General features: G+C 46.6%; 1 protein-coding gene across 2 annotated transcripts in view; it reads left to right on the top strand.

The window, feature by feature from the left end:
- Positions 1–6,558, top strand: part of Ac76E (adenylate cyclase type 2 Ac76E) — a 944,861-nt gene that overhangs the window by 454,484 nt on the left and 483,819 nt on the right. The gene's annotated exons all lie outside the window — the stretch shown is intronic.

The following is a 6,558-nucleotide window of genomic DNA, read 5'->3' as shown; positions in this document are numbered from 1 at the left end:
TTCCACTGCAAACCCGAAACCAAGCGCCAAAGTTCGGAGTGGCACACCGCGAACTCCCCGCGCCCCAAAATACGACAATGTTGAAGTCCAAGGGAAAGACAATGTTCATTGTCTTTTATGACAAGCGTGTGGTGGTCCACAAAGAATTTGTATCTCCGGAACGAACCGTCAACGCCGTGTTCTCCAAAAAGGTCCTTGAGTGCTTTCATAGAGCCGTCAAACGGAAACGACCGGAGATTGCTGATCGCTGGGAGTTCCAACACCACAACGCTCCAGCCCACACCTCCTTCGTTGTGACTGCCTACCTGGCCCAGATAGATGTTTCAACCTTGCCGCAGCCATCGTACAGCCCCGATGTGAACCCGGCAGACTTATTCCTGCTCCCAAATCTCAAGAGAAGCCTCAAAGGTCACCGTTTCGACGATGTTCCCGCCATCCAACGGGCTTTCACAGAGACTCTGAAAGAGGTTACGGCAGCTGACTTCCAGGGCGCCTTTGCGGCGTGGGAATTGCGTTGGCAGCAGTGTATCGACGCCCAAGGAGACTATTTTGAAGAATTTTAATAATATTTACCGATCGTATCAATAAATTCTTTTTACCAGACCCAATCTTATTATTTTACAGAACAATTATAGCTAAGAGCGTTTTGTGTATACGGTTCTGAAGTGGACGACAGTTCAATATTTTGCAAAGACATTGTAGACCTTCCAAGGTAGCTCTCGCTTCGGCTGAGACAGTGTAACAACAAATATGAGACGTCCTCATTTTACTTTGAACTAACGCACGAAGAAAACTCCATGCGTCAAATTTTTAATCTGAAGTAATTTTTGTAAGCAACACCATGCAGTATCGATGAAACAGTTTCCGCGCTGTCCCGAAAAAAATGAAAGTCTGAAAGCAAATTCTGATCAAAGGTAAAACGTATTGATCAAGATATCAAGCTTTATCGAACCATGTCGGTGACCATATTTATGGAAACCCTTCCCCCGAAATTTATCTGGCATTACTGAACTTTGGAATAACGGGACATGAGGGATGCCGTATTGGACAGCACTGGATCAATTTTGTTATCCCAGGATCTCAGCGAAAAAAAAACGTACACGTAAACTGGCGTCCCCTTTTTGAATTTCCCAGCCATAAAGACGTTAAGACCACGGACACGTATCGAGCAGCCGATTTCATTCTAACGCCAGAGGAACTCAACCATTCAGCATCCATTGTGAGTGCCATGCATACGATATTGAGGATCCATGTCTGGTTTCATGTGATCGACATGTTAAGTAGTTAGGAGAGAGGATAGAATATAAAAGACAATTCTTCTTCGTTCACTTACGCTTATAGCATGGTTCGATGCCGGCGGATGTGCCGTCAAGCTAACTATGATGTTCGGATCTTTATGCTGTTCTCCTCTACGTGTTCACTTAGGCTATAGCTATGCGCGTTTTTCATAGAAAAAATGACTCATGTTTCACTGTCATTGAGATTTCCGAAATAGAGCATACGTTATGACACGCTGTAGGGAAGCAAGCATAAGTGCCCTGTCTTGTTAATTGAGTGAAGAAGTCGTTCCCATGCTGTCTCGGCGTGTGACTGGCAAAAAAAGTCACAGTTTCGCACGACACGCGAAGCATTGAGTGTGATAGCAAATTTTTATACAGCTATACGAAGTAAGATGTTATCAGCTGCATAAACTGTTTTAAGCATTCGCTTACTAACTACGTTAACGAGCACGTTGTGACGCGCGCACAGGAAAACACGAACACATCTCAAAAGATGACTCGCTATCAGAGCGCTGGCGTGATGAAGAGCGGCAGCAGCGGCGAGCGAATTCCATTTCGTTCTGCCGCTCTTTTCAACGCGAACTAGGCGCGCGAGAACACAGCGGCCATGAAGCGATCAGCTATATCCGGCCGGCTAGCGTTGGAACCCAGCTTAGGTTGCCTCCAAGACGCGCGTGGCCGCGCTCAGTCACCGAAGCTGTAGTAGAAAAGGAGACGCAAATTAACTGCCCCCTCCCCCCCCCCCAACCACCACATCATAGCTCGCGCATCTCCCGATTCTTGCCCCCCCCCCCTCTCGCGCGCGTAAGAAGGCGACGCGCACCCTCCCCGCCTTCCGTCCTTGTGAGCGCGAGACGACACCGCCGCATCAAGCCGCCACACTTCTCGGCTCACCCTCGCTAACTTTTGCTCGCACCTGCAGCATACGGCGCGCGGCCACGATGTTATCGCACTTGGATTTTATACGGAACATGAGGGCAACGCCGACGCCGATGCAGGCACCGAAAATTCGCCTCGAGTTTCCATGCAATTGCTATTGCAATAAAATTGAGATAAGAAAAGGAACGCAAAAATATAGTAAGAGACAGCAAAAGTAAGAGTGACCACAAGTCATGTTGCAATTCCCTGAGAGAACACAAATCATAAAGAAAAGGTGGGATCATTTACCAAACGGACATACGGGAACGCGACGAGGGCTGAATTTCAGATTGTAACAACTGAAAAATGATGAAGTAAATAATGTAAGCAATCACTCACGCGGTGCACGCAACTGACGTATGCTCAGGTACAGCGCAAGATGCACGGAACATTTGCATGAAAATTTTGTTCATTCAGAATGGGCACAATATCTTCACGGTAGAGCTTATGCCATCTCTACGCACCGCAATGGCTGTGGCTGTTTATAGCAGTCTACCAACGTGAAGCCACTAGCCTTCGTCTTATTCTTTATATTTCTACCCTTCACCTCTCCCCCCTGTCCAAGGTAGCCAGCTGCGCTGAGTCTTTGTGAACTTGCGTGTCCTTTCATTTATCCCTATCTCTTTCTCCTTCATGGAACTTTTTTTGGCGGCTGTCTTGGCTGTTACTATTCATTACTAACAGAACAAGTTTGAACAAGAAGATAATGTGGTGTATTGATAAAATTTTCTGAAGTCTGTCCATCTTTTTGTAAGGTGTTCACCATTCAAGCTCTCATGTAATGGAAAAAAAATTCTGGCAGAAACCATCGGAGGTGGTTGTCAAAGTCAGTGATAGCTTTCTTGTGTAACCTGCTGCTTAGCTCCATGCTATCCATGAATGACGAAACCTTATGGATACGTCAGCGGAAACACGAAGTGGCAATCTCGCTGCCAACCACAATGCCAAGTGGCACCACGACACTGTATATCTTGTAGTCACTGCACCCCCAGTTCAAACTCCGTAGCAACTCTACCTATGCCCAGTATTCTGGCTGCTACTTTGTTGAAATGGCTATCCATCAAGCGGGGCACGCTTGACGCTGAGATGTGTTGCGGATCAGGCGCTATCGCTTTAAGAGATTTAAGGCTACATAGCCCTTGTGTCACCTTGGTAACTAAGCAACTTGGTAACTTCGTAACTTGGTAGTTAACTTGGTAAGTGATTCTTTGATATGATGCTTGTACCTTTGTCTCCATTGTTTCGCTTTGTTTCCTTGCAATTCTGGGAGCTGCCACTCCCTCTTGTGGCAATAGATGAAGAGAACTCCGAGGCAACCGAAAGGTCGGATAACGTTCAGCAAACGTGGAAGGGCGTCGAATGATACTGACAGCGAGACCACTGAGTTACGCTCGGGCAGTTACGACTTCTTGGACGATGCCTTCAAATTTCTGACGAGTAGGACATCCAAAAGAAGACTACTGCAGGCGTCATCGTCGATCGTCGGCAAGTGCTTCTACCATGAAGAGTGCACCCCAGCGCTTGCCGCATATTGTGCTCTTCATGCCCGTGGACCCGACGACCAACTTGCGGGCGCTAAACTGGGATGTCCCCGCTTCGTTGCTCGAGAACATCTCACTAAATATGATTAAGGACATTGATAATATACTCGCGGAAGAAATGTCATAGCAGCTGACGTGTCACATCATAGATCCTTATGAGGCCTATGTAATATAACTGAGACCGACAATGTGACGGTACGATCAATGATCCTTACAGGCGCTGATGGTACTACGGGCGTCATTTATGACGTCGACGTTGTAATCCTGAAGGACGACTTGTCAATACTAATCAAACCAACGACAGAAGGTACTTTCATTACCAAGATTTACAGATTTGGAAAGACAAACTGTGTGAAGGGTTTGTTTGAAGGAGGCAGCCTTCCTTCCCACGTCAAAGTAGGACATGTCTGCCATTCGGACCGAAGCCCCTCGAGTGCTTCAAGTGTTGCGAGATTGGTCACGTAAAAGGTGTCTTTGGGAAGAACGTCGTGTGCCCGCGGTGCTCTGAGTTCCATTCAGAAGACACCTGCCGCACAGATGTTCTAAAGTGCCTTACCTGCAGTGGTGCTCACAAGGCCTCATCAAAGACTTGCCCGCTAGTGCGGAAGAAATTCGCTATCCTCAAAGGAATGGTGCGGAACAATTCAACGCATCGAGAGTCTGCCGCCACTTTTTGGCGACGTCGGCATCGACACCGAAAGCGTTCACGAAAAACTGCAGCTCCAGATAGTGACACGCCATCTTCCGTCAGACGGGTTGCCGCATCAAGGCATAGCATCATCAAGACGGATACAAGGAAAACAAAGTGGAGTCTCCCGTCCTTAAGAATGGCCTGAGCCACCGAGGGTACAACGCGTTGCTGAGTTTCCTCAAAAAGCAACGACCTTGACGGCTGTAACAACTGTTGCAGCGACGTTGGCTGAGGATCTCCAGGTCATCAACGTTTCGCGGTCCCTCATGAATGCCATTCGCGTTACACTGAACAGCATGAAAACTTCGTCTGCGCAAAGCATGCTACAGGTGCTGGACACTTTTAGGACAGTGCTTGCAACCCTTGGTTGAAATCATGGCTCGTGAGAAATCATAGTTTTGTAATGAGGTCTGGAACGCGTCGGTATTTCAGTGGGACGCCAGGGGACTAACGTCACTCACTCATTTATTTATTTATTTATTTATTCATTTATTTATTTATTTATTCATACCTCAAATACCCCATTTGGGATTTTACATGAAGAGTGGGCATATCTAGCTCATTTCTTCAATGAATGCCTTGAACGGTTAATGACTGCAGTGGTGCACCGCTTCAGCAAGGAGATGATACCAGTTTTGCGCTGTTTGAACGAAGAAAGAATCGAGATGAGCGGTAGTGGGAGCTGGAGGGAGGTAAACAGCTTTTGAATGGCTATGACGGTTTGGTGAAGCAGCGAGTGATTAAACTTGTAAAAGAGGCATAGTCTTGCTGTTTTGCGGCGGTGCTCGAGGGTTGGAAGATTCAGAGATGACTTAAGTTTAATGACGCTAGGGCGGTACGAGTAATCGGAGTGAATAAACCTTGCTGCCCGATTCTGTATGGATTACAGTGCTGTTGCCAGGTTAGATTGGTATGGGTCGCACACTGCTCATGCGTATTCCAGTTTGGGTCAAACAAATGTTAAATATGCTAGTAGTTTTACTGTAGGGGGAACAAGACGCAGATTATGGCGCAGGTAGCGTAGAACACGATTAGCGTCATTGCTAATTCAGCAAATGTGTGAAAATCAATCGAGGGGACTGGACAAGTTAATACGCATGTACTTATTCACGGCACATACTTCGGCACCGGCGAGAACGTACTTAGTTGAAATAAATGAATGGCGGCCGTGGAAAGTAAATAGCGACGTTTTTTTTCGACGTTGATAGATGTCAGCTAATTATTGCACCAGGTTTAAATGGCGTTAAAGTCGAATTGGAGAGCGTGAGAATCAGCGTCATTAGTAACAGGACGATAGATTACGCAATCATCAGCAAATAAGCGAATTTTTGAAGAACAACCTCTAGGTAAGTCGTTAATGGATATTAAGAAGATTAGTGGTCCCAGGACAGTGTCTTGCGGCACGCCGGAGGTAACGGGTGATAAATTAAACCAGCATTGGTTAGCGTAAACGAGCTGTTGATGGTTAGTCAGAAAGTTGCGCATCCATTGGCGAACACAAGAGTTAAGATTAAGACGCGATAGCTTTAGGAAGAACCGTTCATGAGGAACTTTCGCGAATGCCTTTTTGAAATCTAGAAAGAGGGCGTCTATAGGCACGTTTAATCAAGATATGAGCGGATGTCATTAACGAAGAGACTAGTTGAGTCTCGCAGGATATCCGTTTCTGAAAACCGTGTTGATTCGGATTTAAAAATTAGCGGATATTAGATACTTTCGACATTTTGTGTCCATAAATCAGTTCCCCATTATCGTCATCTGCGAGCCCCTATCAGCTCACATCAAATTGTCTGCGTATTGGTGCTTCATGTCGGCCACACACGGAGAGTGCAGGAAGATTACCGTTTTCATACGGCGTGATCTTACGTATGTTTTACTAATGCGTACTCCTACCTCATCGGAACGGCCACAAGTCCAGAATGTGAAGTTTACGGGTGCAAAGAGGCGATAGCGCATCTTCTGTGTGATTGTCGTCGTTTCAATGCACAAAGAAAAATCCTCAGCACCACGCTTGACATGACTGACAACCGCCCCCGAAATTCTTGGGCCCTGGTCCCAGGCGACGTCGGCTCGAACTGCTTTAAAAGCGCTGGCGTGCTTTTTTGAAAGAAACGGGAGTCATCGAAAA

This window comes from Dermacentor variabilis, chromosome 1 (assembly GCF_050947875.1).
Source record: "Dermacentor variabilis isolate Ectoservices chromosome 1, ASM5094787v1, whole genome shotgun sequence".
In the NCBI taxonomy this organism is placed as follows: Eukaryota; Metazoa; Arthropoda; class Arachnida; order Ixodida; family Ixodidae; genus Dermacentor; species Dermacentor variabilis.
This window is presented reverse-complemented; position numbering and strand designations above follow the sequence as displayed.